The sequence below is a fragment of the Balaenoptera physalus genome (assembly GCF_965194825.1).
Source record: "Balaenoptera physalus genome assembly, chromosome: 15".
NCBI classification, from domain to species: Eukaryota; Metazoa; Chordata; class Mammalia; order Artiodactyla; family Balaenopteridae; genus Balaenoptera; species Balaenoptera physalus.
Genome location: NC_138894.1, coordinates 44,061,135 through 44,076,498, shown reverse-complemented (window position 1 = coordinate 44,076,498; position 15,364 = coordinate 44,061,135). Strand labels below are relative to the sequence as shown.

At 38.3% G+C, this 15,364-nt stretch overlaps 1 pseudogene across 1 annotated transcript; it reads right to left on the bottom strand.

The window, feature by feature from the left end:
* Positions 1-6: 6 nt before the first annotated feature.
* LOC309643500 (nucleoplasmin-2 pseudogene) lies at positions 7-10,580 on the bottom strand (annotated as a pseudogene). The gene is made up of 2 exons: positions 10,573-10,580; positions 7-3,240 (listed from the first exon to the last, which is right to left on the bottom strand). The product of its transcript is annotated as a nucleoplasmin-2 pseudogene (transcript).
* Positions 10,581-15,364: the final 4,784 nt, after the last annotated feature.

The window sequence follows — 15,364 nt, the reverse complement described above, 5'->3', positions numbered from 1 at the left end:
TGACATGGAGATAATATGACTCAGTGTTTTCTAATTCAATGTTGTCATGAAAGGAAATAGGGACTTCCCTGGTGGCACAGTGGTTAAAATCCACCTGCCAATGCAGGGGACACGGGTTCGATCCCTGGTCCGGGAAGATCCCACATGCCACAGAACAACTAAGCCCATGCGCCACAACTACTGAGCCTGTGCTCTAGAGCCCACGAGCCACAACTACTGAAGCCTGCGCGCCTAGAGCCCGTGCTCCGCAACAAGAGAAGCCACCGCAATGAAGAGTAGCCCCCGCTCACCGCAACTAGAGAAAGCCCACGCGCAGCAACGAAGACCCAACGCAGCCAAATAAATAAATAAATAAGTTAAAAAAAAAAAAGGAAATATATTCTGGTTATATATTAGTGGTTTTATTAAAATTATCTTAATATATTTTTATTAAAACACTATTCTAAAATGCTTTTTTAACCTGTAAGCATTTCATAATATACCACACAAAACGATAAAAGATTTTAAAAATTCCTGGAGGGCGGAGTTGTTCTGTAAAAAGCAGTCCTTGAGTTAAAAAAGGTGGGGGCAGGGGGAGAGGTTTGACTCAGTGCTTGCATTTTCCAGATGAATAAATAGGTCCAGCTAGAAGTGGCCTGTCAAGGTCACTCAGTTAGTGGCAGGGCCAGGACCTGCATCTCCTGATGCCCAATCCAGAGCCCTTTCCCTGAACCTTGCTGCCTCCTGATAACACATCAGGCAATTTCCCCTTCATGCTAAAAACAAATCGGAAATATTGCACAACTCAAATTTTCTATTTCCTTATTTAACATGTGGAATAACTTTCATCTACAGTTCAAGGCTTTCCCTCCTCCTTCCCAGATTAAAGGGATACAGCCATTATAACCAAATTTCTGCACAATATTTAAGTTCCGTATGCTATTTTTGTGCAATGAAAAAAACTTCCTACCAAAAAATAAAGATTACAAAGAGGAATTATAAGTTTTATCACACAGAGGTTGCTTTTCCTTTTCTTCCTGTGTCTGATACCTACTCCTGTGTTTTTTTCTTTTAATGCTAATCAAATACAGTCCATGCTCAGTTTTCCACCTGGGTGCTTCCTTGACTGGCATTTGTTTATGCATAGTGGGGACGGAAGAAAGAGACAATGCCCCAGGCAGGGAGCAGATAAAAGCAATTGTCACTCAGTGTTTGTAATAAGGAAGGTGGAGTAGCTTCTGATACTAGGAGAGAATTAGAAAATAAAATAAGTTTGCACACAGACACCCATACACATGCACGTGTGCGCCCTCAAGGGACATTTATATGCATTATCAGATTCAATCTCCACAAGGACCTTAGGAGGTAGATATTACCCAGTTTTCACATGAGGAAATTGACTTGCCCAAATGACAGACTCAAGATCACACAGCTAGTATGTGACAGCACAAGGATCTGACCTGAGGCTGTCTGACTCCAAAAACCCACAGGAAGGAAAATTTTTCTCCCTTCTATTTCCAGAGATTGATTTTCTACCCCTCCCCAACAAAAATAAAAAGGAGTAGAAATGGTCAGATCTGTATCAGGAACAAGTAATCCCATAAGGACTGAAGTCCTCTAGGAGTAGTATCTTCTTAAAAAGTCTCCAAGAGACAGGTGACAGCATTCTTTAAGGAACTGATTCAAGAGCCAGAAAAGATACTGAGAAAAAGGAAGAGAAAGAATGGGCACGAATAGGGAGTGTCATTAAATGAGCAAAAATGACTTACTAGTAGGAATGATAGCTAACGAATAAATTGTGACCAAATGCTGATGACCTCACTGCTGAGTCCCACAAAGCCTTTAGACAGTCGCCTGTACCAACCTTTCGCTGTCGTTTTCAATGGCATGTGGGAGAAAGGTGAAAGAGCCAGGTCCCTGCAAGAGAAGTATTAGCAACATTTTAAAAGATAAGAATGATTTTTAAAAAATTAAAAAATAAAAAGACAAGAATGAGACTGTTTACAAAGTGGTGGTTCTTTGTGTTACTAACTCAAGTAATGCAGTTTTTTTTTTAAATTGAGGTGAAATTCATATAACATAAATTAACCATTAACATTTTAAAAGGTGTACTATTCAGTTGCATTTAGCACATTTCACTGTATTGAGCAATCATCACTTCTAACTAGATCCAAGACATTTTCATCATTCAAAATGCAAACCTGTACCCACAGTAATGCAGTTTTGCAGAAATACTGTTAGAAAACTGGCAAAAGAGAAGAAAGTAAGACAAAAGTTCCAGTGGTATGGCAAAAAGTGAGAAGTAGCTACCTGATGAACTTAAGAGAAACAAAAAAAAATCTTATTTAACATATATTTTGCTGAAACATTATAATGTATAATGGACTGTGCTAAGTGTTGGATACTTAAAAAAAAAATTTCCTAGCAAAGCAAACTTTATTATAGCACTGAGGTCAGGGCTCTTCTCTCCAGGTGCTGCTGAAACTAGATAGCTGGGGGTGACGGGCTCTTATATTGCACCTTCCACAATACCTCTATCACCTTCAGACTCAAATGGAGGGGGACTCGGGTGGGGGGGGCACCCTAAGTTTGCAGCACACTCCAAGGAAGGTCCACTCGCAGACCCTCTCTCAGTCACTGCAGCTAAGCCATTCCTGGTTCCTCATTTCTTGGATCCCAGCTTTTCAGGTTTGGCCCTTCTCACAGGGCTCTTGTCTTTAAGACTGGGTCTCACTGCTTCTCTTCTTTTTCTACCTTTTTTTCCTTAGTAATGTTCGTCTGTTTCTGGGGTACTAGCCTCTTGACTTGTTTGACAGGAGTCTCCTCATCTAGGGATACATCTACATCATCATTATCTTCCTCCTCTTCCTCCTTTTCCTACTCCTCCACTTCCTCCTCCTCTCAGGGCTCCTGCCTGAAGGACAGTCTGAAGCATCATAACATTCCTGGCCTGAGAAACACAGGTCCAGAGCCAGCCTGGAGCTGAAAAGTGGCTGGAGGAGAAAGCTCCAATCCCATCATGGTGACATGGGTAGGATGGTGGTGATGTGATGGGTTTTGTCTTCTTGTCCTCCTGGCTTGCTGGGGACAGAATCTCCACAAGGTTCATCTTCTCTTTGGCTTTTTTTCCCTAAGCAAATCATACTAGGCAACAGCTTACAGTCCTGCTTCCCCTGCTTCTGGGGTTCAAAGGTTCAAGTCTACTTCTACTGGTTTAGCTCACAGCTCCAGAGCATGACTGTTATTGCCTTTTCACCTGTGCTGTAGCATTAGGATGTGGAAGGTAGAAAAAATACAATCTAGCTTTTGTCTTCAAAAGAGTTTGCAGTCCATTGAAGAATTCAGATGTATAATCAAATGGTACAAGGTAAGCAAAAGAAAAGGGACTAGAGAGAGAAGGGTTAAGACACCAAAGGTAGGTCATAGGAAGACTACTTTTTTGTTTAGATAAAGAAAAGTCTTGGGCATGGACCAATGATGATTTTCTCTTTGAGACTACGAAGAGCAGGAAAGTGCCAGGTAAACTGCTAAAATAGGTAAGGATGTTACACTGGCACATGAACCCAATCCCCACTCTCCAGGAAAAAATGAGGAAAGAAGGGAGCTAGTTAAGGCTTCATGTGACCATAGGTCTTTCTGGTGTTATGGTGTGTAGACCCTCTCACAAGAAAGTGCCGGCCAAGTCCAAGAAACTTTAGGGGAAGATATGAAAAGGAGGTGTTGTTATGCAGTTATAGCTATAATGGCATCATTTGGTCAAAAAAAAAAAGGAATGTGAGCATTTAAAACATATAAAGAATAAGCAATATAAACAGGTATGGATGCCAATAATAATAAAACAATGGGACATAAAGAGGAATATGATAACACTAAAGATGTAAAGTATAGAATGGGCATTGGGACTTCCCTGGCGGTCCAGTGGTTAAGACTCTGTGCTTCCAATGAAGGGAGTGCAGGTTCAATCCCTGGTTGGGGAACTAAGATCCCACACACTGCGTGGCATGGCTGAAAAAAAAAGAATGGGCATTCACTCTGAAAGGGAAGAAAATGTAACAATTAGAGATCAAGCTTCAAATTCCACCCTGCCCAAGATGAAATAGCAAATCCTGCTAAAGAAAGATTTATAAATATAGAAGACAGATGTCTTTCCAGAAGTATGATGAAGGATTATCAATGGAATGTAAAGACTGAGGACCTAAAAAGTGTGATAGGAAATTACCAAAGAACTCTTAAAGGAGATGTATATTTATAAAAGAATAAACAATAAATCTGAGTATTAAAACAATCTTTGAGGCTATAGAAAATAAGAGAAAAAATTAATAAATATGGTTTATATTAAATATAATATAAGACAAAAATATCTTACTAAATGTTTTAACAAACAATGATTCTCCAATAAAAATGTTCACGATAAGGGGCAGCAACTACCATTGCATGGGTTACAACTAAATATCTTTGGAGTCAGTCAAGATTAAGGCGAAGGAAGAGATGAATTACAGTTCCAAAGAAAAAACTTATGGGTCTTTCTCAGAGGAAGGAGAAAGATGAAGAACAAATCATCTTAAAAATAAAGACTGGGAAATCAGAAACAGGAAGAACTACAGATGTAGAAAGTCAGGAAAACTGTTGCTATATGGATAAAATATATTAGAAAGAGAAGACTGAAGCAAATAAAGGGCCAGCAGAAAAATCCACTGCATTTATAAGAAATGGAATTTTTCCATTTTCATGATGGATGAACAATTATAAATAGGTGTAAAATATATGTTTGGAAATAAAACATGAGAATCAAATGAGTTAATAAGGGTAGAAGTGCTTGAAAAATTATAAGCCAATATACAAATAAAAGCTTTTATTTCAAGTATGTGATGTGAGGCTCTTAAGATTAATTTTATTATTTTAAGATTTATTATTTATTTATTTACTTAATTTTTTTTGGCTGCATCGGGTCTTAGTTGTGGCATGCGGGATCTTCACTGAGGCATGTGGGATCTTTAGTTGTGGAGCGCGGGTTTCTCTCTAGTTGTGGCGTGTGGGTTTTTTTTCTTCTCTCTCTCTAGTTGTGGCGTGCAGACTCCAGGGTGCGTGGGCTCTGTAGTTTGCGGCATGTGGGCTCTCTAACTGAGGCGCGCTAGCTCAGTAGTTGTGGCGCATAGGCTTAGTTGCACCACAGCATGTGAGATCTTAGTTCCCTGACCAGGGATCGAACCCACATCCCCTGCATTGTAAGGTGGATTTTTTACCACTGGACCACCAGGGGAGTCCCAAGATTAATTTTAAGATAAAGAATTTGTCTAAAACTTGGCAAATATCACAAAAGGTATAGAAATGAATAAAGTTTTTTTTATATATACAAATATACATTTATATATCATATATAATATATAAATATTATGTAATTAATATATAGCATTATTATATATTTACATATAAATATGTAACCACTTTAATATATATGTGTGTATATATGTATGTGTGTATATATATCTATATCTATATATCTATATCTATCATGAGCCCTATGGTCAGTCATCTGTCTGTTTTCCATTGAATGGCTGTTCTTTGCCCCACCCCCACAAAGAAAGAAAAAAAGGCCACAACTTTTTTCAGTGCCCCACATGTAGCAATGCCTCAAGTGAATTCTTCACCTCACCAGATTAAAATTTGTATGATGCATCTGCAGAGTTAGTGTTGATCTTTTTCATAGATTTGCATCAGCTTTAACAAACATTTGAACATCACAGTATACAAACTCATGTGAACCTAAACCACTTTTGAAAGCTGACTACAGCAAAATGCTTGAAGGAAGGGAACTAGATATTAATTACATGCTAAACCAGTGGTTTAAGTTATTGTACCTTTCTCATTTTTCTTTTTTTCCTGATTTTCCTCACTGAAACCAGAAATAGGCTGAAAAATTATAGGATAGATAGATAGATAGTCAGATAGATAATAGATAAATGGAGAAATTTCCCATGGTAACTCTGATTTTTTAAAAATTAATTAATTAATTAATTAAATTTTGGCTGCATTGGGTCTTTGTTGCTGCGTGCAGCTTTCTCTAGTTGCGGCGAGTGGGGGCTACTCTTCGTTGCGGTGTGCGGGCTTCTCGTTGCAGTGGCTTCTCTTTTGCGGAGCATGGGCTCTAGGCCCTCGGGCTTCAGTAGTTGTGGCTCGCAGGCTCTAGAGCACAGGCTCAGTAGTTGTGGCGCACGGGCTTAGTTGCTCTGCGGCATGTGGGATCTTCCCAGACCAGGGCTTAAACCTGTGTCCCCTGCATTGGCAGGCGGATTCTTAACCACTGCGCCACCAGGGAAGCCCTGCTCTGATATTTTTTATTCATCGAACAAACATTTGTGGAGGAACTACTACATGCCAGGTACTTCGAGGGCTACAAATATGGTACAGACATTGCTTCTGACTTCATAAAGCTGATTATCTAGTGAGGAAGATTGATATGAACATAAATATCTGTAATATATTTATAGAGTAGAAATATAGAGTAGAAAGTGATAACTGCTATGAGAGAAATGCAGGTAAGTTGCCATGGGAGCTCAGAAAAAAGAGGTTGCCTACATTTAGGAGAGATCAAGAAAAGCTGGTAGCAGAACCTTGGCCTTAAATTTTAAGAATAGGTAGAATCTGAACAAGTGAAAACAGGAAGCAAGAATCAATGGGCCAAAGGCAGAGAGCCAGAACAGTTCTGGGCATGGAAAGAAAGAGCAGGGAGCTTGAAAGTCTGTGGTAAAAGGAGTAATGGGCCACAGGGATGGGACGCTGCACTGCGTCAGATGGTACAGGACTTTGTGTGCCATGAGGAGTTTGTATTTTACAATGCAGTAAACAGAAAGGTATTAAGGTTTTGAGCAGGAAAGTAATGCGAGAAGAGCTGAATTTGAGATTAAGCTGATAATCCAAGTATAAAATCATGTGTAAAAAGGGTTAGGGAGAAGAGGCCAGGTGAGAGTCGGAAGGAGGGGGCATGGAGGAAATAAACATTATAAAAACAGAATCAAATAAATGTTTCATATTCCTGTTACTAATTTGCATTCCAGGAAACTAAATTCTATTAAGTTAATGTAGAAACAAGCCTTTGATTGCTAACAACACCAGTCACTTGTACCCAAATGTACACAGAAAATTACCCCAGCTCTGTCTCAAAAAAAAAAGAAATATGTAATATCAATAGCTTCTGAGAGTCCTCTCAAGGTGAATTTTTCTCCTTCAAATACTGAATCCGTCATTAGGATTCTTCAGGGAGAGCTCTCATAATCCAGACAGAGGTTAAGGAATGTGGAACTCTAGTCACAGAACTTTGGACTAATCACAGAACTCTGGGTCAATCTGTCCCACCTCCAACTTTACCAAGAGTGAAACTGAGCCCCAAAGCGGGAACTGACCTGTCCAGGGAAACTTGGCTGGCTAGAACTCAAATCTCCTGATCCCTGCCCCCACCCACTAACTTACATTCCACTGTGGATACTCTGGGTTGGCTAGAAGTGAAGTATCAAAATAAAATAACTCTCTTAATTTGCTTGGGCTTAAAAAAATGGGTTTCAAACAAATAGCAATCAAGAAAAAAAATATGGCTCTACCAGAAAATTGGAAATCTGTAAGATATATATATATATTTTTTTTTTACATAAATCAGTAGCAAGGTATTGCTATCTAGTCGGAATACTTACATACCACACACCTTGCTCATTAGGTGTCATAAAACACTGAGTTAAATGTAGTGTAAAAACTACTTGACTCTTTCTGGAAAATTCTTGACTCTTTCTGGTTACTTTGAGGAATTCCGTAGGTCTTACAGAGACTTTTGGTCTCCAAACATTTTTTTTTGTGTAGAATAACAAATATGTTTTTAATAGAATTCAATTTGGGATTTCAGGAAGTTACTGAAAATCTGCAGCCTATAGGCATTGCAGAAATGAAGGAAAAGGTCATCAATCTCTCAAAATTCTGGCAGGAAAGGAGTGGCTGTTTCCAAAGTTCTTTTTCCTTTGCAGTAAGCTGCTTGGTGCCAAAAAACATCTCATCAGCAATATTGTTTTATTTTATAGGGATGCTTTGAGAGAGAGAAAAAAAATTAGTAATGTGTGCTGTGATTTTTCAAACCTCATGTCCCAAAGCCTACAATAATCTCGCTGTGCTTTATTTTAAAAAAGGAAACCAAATGTTTGAGATTTGATCTTTAAGTCTACCTTGTTCACTGCAAGCACATACTTTAACCTTATCACAAAAAGCAACATGTAGTTTCTTTAAATGCTGCCAAGTCAAAAAAGAAAAAAAAAAGTCATAGATTCCATTGAGGACTCAGTGTTCTTCCATATGTAACATGTTACACATAGTAAGAACCATAGCTACAAAATAGCATTTCTTTACCTCTGCTAGAGGGTTCATCCTCTACTGCCCCTAAATCGGGGTACCCAGGGATGTCGCCTGTGCGCTCCAAGAATAGGCTGCCAAATGGTATTCACAGTTCTCCTTGCCTGTTAAAAACAGCTGCTGCCAACCTTCCAAGCTATGTCATCGCTGCTCATCAAAGGCACTGCCACTGTATGCTAGGAGGTCTGCAAGGCTGAAGTCCAACTTCAAGGTACCAGAAGTGTTGACAGTCCTAGTATCAACAGTCATACCACTGATAAGCTGCACTCCCTGTGTCCTAAGATTAGCAAAACAAAACAAAATAACAGATCCATTAGCTCATACTAGATCCTATATTACAGCTGTGCTGGGGTCACAGGACTCAGGGACAGACTGTTCAATAGCTATTTGTTGAAAGAATGAATGAGTCTACCAGGCTGGGCTGCAAACAATCTGAGTGGCAGACACCATGATGTACTCAGATATATTCAACTCCATCTGCTGCCCTTAATGCAACCTCTGTAATTTGGTTCTTTCTTCTACTGGGTTAGTTCTTCTTTGGAAGCAACTTGAGTTGTCTTATAAATAGAATTCCAGAGGGCCCACCTCCACCAGACCCCAGGAATGCCCAGATATGCCTGAATACTAGGGAGGAGAAAACTTAGGTTCAAGCATTACCACATACTATCTTTCTTTATCTTATAAAAGGGAATTATAGAATTGACATACAAAATTCAAGTTTATGTTTTTTATATGATTCTCATCAGAAGTTATGAATTAGTAGCCTGTGGCCAAAACTGGCCAGATGATTTTTTTTTAAACCCACATGATTTTTTAAAAAATTTGAATCAGAATACATCTAAATCAATAGTTCTCATACATGAACATGTGTCAGAATCAAGCTTATTAAAACTCAGATTGCTGGGCTCCACCCCCAGTTTCTGATTCAGTTGATCTAGGTTGGGGTCTGCTAATTTGAATTTCTACCTAGTTCCTGATGCGTTTCTGGTCTGGGGACAGACTCTGAAAACCACTTTTTGCGTGTTCTATGGTTTTCCCAAACCCCATCACCAGACCCCATTGTATTTCATCTGGGCTACTTTACTTATTCTAGTTACCTGTCTGGCTTTTGAGTTTGAAAGCTGAGTCTCAGTATTTCAGGTGAAAATCCTTTTTCAGCCTGATTCAGGGAGATGACTGTATTACTCACTTTGTTTCACTTATAATACTTGGTTTATCTATAATATTACAACGAAGTGTTCTGTAAATGGTGTTTCTAATACTCAGGTCCTTATTTTTCATTATGGCTACTATTGACAATTGATTATTCATGAGATTACCACCACCTTTTCCCCCATGCACATAGATTTGCCTGATTATCAGCTAAATCCAGAAGTGGGAAGTGAAAAAGGCTGGGTTGTTTATGACAAATGAGAAAGCAATTCAATTTATGTCTATTTATGTTCAATCCTATCACTTTTAAAAATAAATGGTGATTTTTCAAGCATATGTATATTTGAATTTTTTAATCTGTACCTTGGTCAAAGACCAAATATTGCCTGAACAACAAATACTGATTATATTCATAGCTATAGACATAGTAGTAAGTGAGGGCAATTTAAATCTGTCATAAAGAATAAATATTTTTACATTGTTGTTTTTTAACTTTCTATTAAAATACAACAGATAAACAGAATAGTACATATATCTTAAGTGTACAGGTCATTGAATTTTCACAAATTGAGTATACGTATCTAACCAGCACCCAGAGCAAGAAATAGAACATCACCAGCTCCCAGAAATCTCCCTCACCCCTTTCACAATTTTAAACCCAAGGATAACCACCATCCTGACTTCTAACTTCATAGATTTGTCTCGCCTATTTTCGTAATTTATACAAATAGAATCACAGTATGTACTACATTGTGTCTGGCTTCTTTTGATCAACATTATGAGATTCACTCACAATGGTGTATAGAGTCTGTTCATTCTCTGCTGTACAGTATTCCACTGTGTGACCATACTACTGTTTATTCATTCTACTGTTGATGAGCATTTGGGTCATTTACACTTCGAGGTCATTAGAAAAAGTGCTTCTACAAATATGCTCATATGTCATTTGCTGCATTTCTGTTGAGTGCATACCTAGGAGGAGAATGGCTGGGTCATAGGGCATGTGTACAGTCAGCTTTAGGAGATACTGCCAGTTTTCCAAAGTGGTCTTACCAATTCATACTCCCACTAGAAGTGTATGAAAGTTCCAATTTCTCTACATTCTCACCAACACTTTGGATTTCACTTACACTTTAAAGACAGATAGGCTTGCCTGGATTTAAGTCATCGGTGTCTTCATTTGATTTTCATACATTTTAAGTTCACTGTAAAACTTCTATCACTTTCAAGAAATAGAGGCATGAATCTGTCTTTAATAAATGATTGGGTTTCACAACAAATTTGTAAATAGATACCTTAAATTAGTGAATTTGCTACCTAAGTGAATTTTCCTCCTGCCATGTATTATCTACTGTTTGTTTTTAAGCCACAAAGAATATTCTATATGGGAAGATATGATTGTTCTCTGTGTTTACAGCTCTAATCTAAAGGTGTAACCAACAGTACTTTGCATTTGGTGACTGGCTGTTGTTTGTAGAAACTCTTCCTGCAAGTGATGCTCTTTTAGAACCACAATTTCAATAATGCAGTAAGAAGTTCAGGTTCAATACCTCACTCTAGGAAGTCAGAGATTTCTGGATAATGTCTGCCCACAGGGACTAACATTGACAGTTTCTGGCCAAAGGTTGACTCTAATGATCAGTAACGAAGTTCCTAATGTCATGCAACTCCGCTCACTCTGCTGTAAGTGGCTCCTTCAAAAACACTGAGATAAAGCACAAATAAAGACATCATTTGTGCTGCTATCAAGCACTAGCTGGGGAACAAGTCTTAGGCCCCTGGGACCTTCTTTTTTTTTCTAGGCTGGTTTTCTCCCAAGAATCTCTGGTAATCAAGTGTTATAATACAGTAAATGTTTTATTTAATTGTTTAATTGAGCAGGAAATGGCCTTAGCAGAACCAAGGTATTTTGTATTTCACACGCTTAATATTTATTTCTTTCCTTTTCTTGTCTAATTTGAGTGATTTCTGACTTTGATACATTGCATCTTAAATTTTGTTGTTTCACCTGGGTAAGTACAATATTTACACCTTCCTTCTCTTAATATTTAACAGCTTAACAATGTAAATTCTCATTCCATATTTGTCACTTTTAACCAAAAGCTGGATAAGCGGAAAATCATTGTTTTCGATGATTTTCTTTTTTTCAAGTATAATGACTTTGAGTTTTTTAAAAAGATACATGCTCATTTTAAAAATTCAAGCAATTAAGAAAAGCATAACAAGTAAAGCAAAAAAATTCCTCCCTCTTACCACTCAGAAATTAACCATTGCTAACCTTCAGTGAATGTTATTCTAGACATCTCTCTATGCCTATATACATATAAAAGAAGATAAATAGATGTTATTAAAATTGGATCACACACAGTTATTGGTTAATAAAAAATACTAGAGTTAAATTTAACAAAAGAAAAGCAAACTGGATGATATGAAATAGCTGAACTTCACATAAATTTTTCATCATATTTCAGGCATATTTTAGAGATTGGGCTTGCCTCAGTCCTGATCTCTAACACTTGGCTAAACCTAGAGGAATTTCTTGATTTCATATCCAGTGATATTAGCCTCCTCAATCTCTAATAGTTCATCTTATTGTAATGTGTGTTTTTGTCAGTAGCCTGTTATTCTTTCTGTTAAAAGATAAAATGTAAAGAAAGAAATGAAGAAGGGGAAGAAGAAAAGGAAGGAAGGAAGGAAGGGGAGAAGAAAGGAAGGAGAGGAATGAAAGTTTATATTTCAATGTCCATATTCCAGTTCATCGTTGTAGTGGTCTTCTTAATTAAAGTGCCATGTAAATTGTAGATGATGCTTGCTGAGCATTATAGGGAGAACTAGTTTTTTGTTAAATAGATCTGGGCTTCCTACTTCATTATGGAACAGGTCCAGAGGACCATTATGGTATGGTCACATCAGAGTTTATGGTACCCTGCCTGATCCATATCCTCTCACTGTGGAAGGAGGTTGCACTAAAAGTCTAGTCTTGTTCAATCTATTTTATGCAGACTGTTATTGCTATGAGGCTTCTTTTTTAACCTAAAAAATTCTAATGAGATTAGCTTTAGATCATCAGCACAAAACCCCAGAGCAGTGGTAACTAACAAAAAAGAAACCCATACAAGACATAAAAATGTTGATGGATTGTGTATTGTATGCTCTGCACAATGACACAACCATGAACTTGTAGAATGTCTGGGTAATGTACCAAGCAGCACCAGGGAAACTCTATACTCAGTCCTTGCATTAAGGACACAGAGCACAATGCTATCAATTGCATCTCATAAACTAGACTGTAAAGAATCTAAGAAGGTTATAATTGAAAATGAACTGAGGGACTTCCCTGGTGGCACAGTGGTTAAGAATCTGCCTGCCAATGCAGGGGACACGCGTTCCAGCTGGTCCGGGAAGATCCCACATGCCGCGGAGCAACTAAGCCCGTGCGCCACAACTACTGAGCCTGTGCTCTAGAGCCCACGAGCCACAACTACTGAGCCCGTGTGCCACAATTACTGAAGCTTGCGTGCCTAGAGCCCATGCTCTGCAACAAGAGAAGCCACTGCATGAGAAGCCCACGCACCACAGTGAAGAGTAGCCCCCACTCGCTGCAACTAGAGAAAGCCCGCACGCAGCAACGAAGACCCAACGCAGCCAAAAACAAATAAATAAATTTATAAAAAAGAAAATGAACTGAATATTTATTAAGACCAGCATGACCCAGACAAATGGGAAGAAAGGGACTAACATTTCTTGAGCTTCTATTTTATGCCAGATAGGTTATTTATATCCTTTTCATCCTCAAACAACGCTGTGGAATTGGTTATGTTTGTATTTTCATGTTACAGATGAGTAAACAGGGCTTGGAGGGGTTGATGTTGTGATGAGCGAGAATTTGAATCTAGATCTGTGCAATGTTAGGACTTTTTTCCTGAGCTGCTCTCCCTTCCTGCAAGTTGTTATCCAAAGAAATTTCAAACCATACATCAAATAAAGCTTGGTGCAAGGATGGTATATGCAGCCTCTATATGGCTCTGCTACCTGATCATTCCTCAGAACATCAGACCCACTGCTCCAGTAAGTTCGTCAGTGTTCTCTCAGAGTCACACCTAACATTAAATGGATTTGGTTACTGACTGTGCCTGCCACCTGATGCTGCCAAGGGAAATGGAAGAACAGCTGCTGGAAAGACTTACTAATTCCTTTGTATAGTTTGTGACATTATCTAAACTTTAGATTCTAAAGGGCTTTGTAGATACTGCAATTTAAGAAAAAATATATCAAGATATATCTGGAAACAAAAGAATAAGTTTTTTTTTGAAAATTATTTTGTTAGTAGTATGTAGCTTCCGAGATAATGTATATGAAATTTAATCCCAAGTTATGAATACTTACGTGACAGTTCATGGCATTAAGAGATGGAATTCTATTTGAAAGGTCATGTGCACATTTGAGCAACTTGATATCAAGTGATCTCATTAGGGAGATTACATCATAGACCTTGTGATATTAAAAGCATTTTTTTTAAAAGTCATGAGCTGCTTAAAGGTAAAAACTGATTGTCTCTGGGATATATTTATACATCTTACAATTTTAATACCATGAAAAATTAAGTTTAAAAATGCATTCACGGGCTTCCCTGGTGGCGCAGTGGTTGAGAATCTGCCTGCCAATGCAGGGGACACGGGTTCGAGCCCTGGTCTGGGAAGATCCCACATGCCGCGGAGCAACTGGGCCCGTGAGCCACAACTACTGAGCCTGAGCGTCTGGAGCCTCTGCTCCGCAACAAGAGAGGCCGCGATAGTGAGAGGCCCGCGCACCGCGATGAAGAGTGGCCCCCCGCTCGCTGCAACTGGAGAAAGCCCTCACACAGAAACGAAGACCCAACACAGCCAAAAATAAACATAATAAATAAACAATAAATAAAAATTAAAAAAAAAATGCATTCACTGTTTTATCCTCTTTGTGATTTAAAAACCTCTCTAAAAATACTTGGGTAGAAAGCACATGACTCCTAAGGAACAGAGGGTATTCTCGATTAAAGTGTAATAAGCCACTTGACGGCAGGGACAACTTCTATACATAGTGCTCTGAAGAAAAAAAAAAATCATTGATTTCTCTAACCTACAGTCACAATATGTTCCAGAGGTATGAATGGTGCGGGTACAGAGGGATGGCAGAGAGTGGGAGTTATTTCTCATTTTATTTTATAACTGGAGAAACTGAGAGAAGTGTTGAAGTCATAATGCTCTTGGATTTATAACACTTTTATCTGCAGTCACTTTCTAAGCAGAACACCTATACTTTATTGATTCAGATCAAGGAGGCGGTGCCTTCTTCCTTATTTCTAATCTGCTCCAATTTGAAAGCTGCAATAGCCATGAAACCCTCTCCTCTGGCTCCCTGGCCTTCTTTTATGCCTGTGGTTGGGAATGGCACTTAATCTGTTTTTTGGCTTTAATTTACTAAAATACTTAATTTACTAAAATTACTTATTGAGATAAGACTCACAACAGAATCACCTTTATGTGGCTGTCATAAAGTAACTGAATACCAGTCTATGAATGATTGATTATGTTCTTCCACTGATACACTTTTCAGACATCTCTCAATGTTGAAATGAAACAAATTAGCCAGACCAAGGCACACAGGATTCAGACTCACCTTGGAAAGCTGTGAGTCTCTCATACACTGAAGTAAATTATTAAGTTGCAATTGCTTTAGAAAAAAATAAGTAAAAGAACCAAAGGAAAAGAAAACAGTTTACACCCTAAAGAGAAATTAACTTACAATAACATTTTTCTAGGTATGGTTCTTCCAGATTTTTCCCTTTGAGAAATGTTCTGTATGATTC